Source organism: Palaemon carinicauda, chromosome 17 (genome assembly GCF_036898095.1).
Source record: "Palaemon carinicauda isolate YSFRI2023 chromosome 17, ASM3689809v2, whole genome shotgun sequence".
Lineage (NCBI taxonomy): Eukaryota > Metazoa > Arthropoda > Malacostraca > Decapoda > Palaemonidae > Palaemon > Palaemon carinicauda.
This window is the reverse complement of record NC_090741.1, coordinates 102026020-102026939: the sequence shown is the minus strand read 5'-3', so window position 1 is coordinate 102026939 and position 920 is coordinate 102026020.

Below are 920 nucleotides of genomic sequence, written 5' to 3'. Positions count from 1 at the left end.
GTTTATAAAAATATACAGAAAATGATACTCATCCCGAATCTACGTTCGTCATATTATCTAGAATTGGATCCCCATGGCAACAGATGGTGATTCTTTTAGTCGTAGAGTTTATCTCATACATTTACATTTGGCGGCTTCAGTTTATTTATCCATTTGTCGCTTCTAATAAACCGTGTTTTTATTGGGGGGTTTAGATTTTACGAACTTTCAAAAGGTTTTCCTTGTTGGTTTATTTGTTATTTTTAACGTGTTTTAAAAGTTGATATCATATTCCCCAGGGGCTGGGTGTGGAGCTTTTAGCCTGATCCCATAAATGAATGTTATAAACTGCGTGGCGCCAACTCCTAATATATATATATATACAGTATATATATATATATATATATATATATATATATATATATATATATATATATATATATATATATATATATGCATATATATATATATATATATATATATATATATATATACTCTTTGCATATATATATATATATATATATATATACTTTATATATATACTTATATATATATATGTATGTGTATATATATATATATATATATATATATACTCTTTGCATATATATATATATATATATATATATATATATATATGTATGTATATATATATACTTTATATATATATATATATATACTTATATATATATATAAATATATGTATATATGTACTTTATATATATATATATATACATATATATATATATATATATATATATATATATATATATTCATTTTTGAGAGGGAATACCTTTAACATGGTGGAAGGGTTTATACATTGCCCTGATCAGCAAAGCTGTACTAGGCAGTGCCACTCATACTAGGTTGGTTTGCTGTGAGCGATCAGAATAAAGTCTTTTGCTATCTTCAATCCGCAGTGGTCACCGTGGCGCTGAGAATGG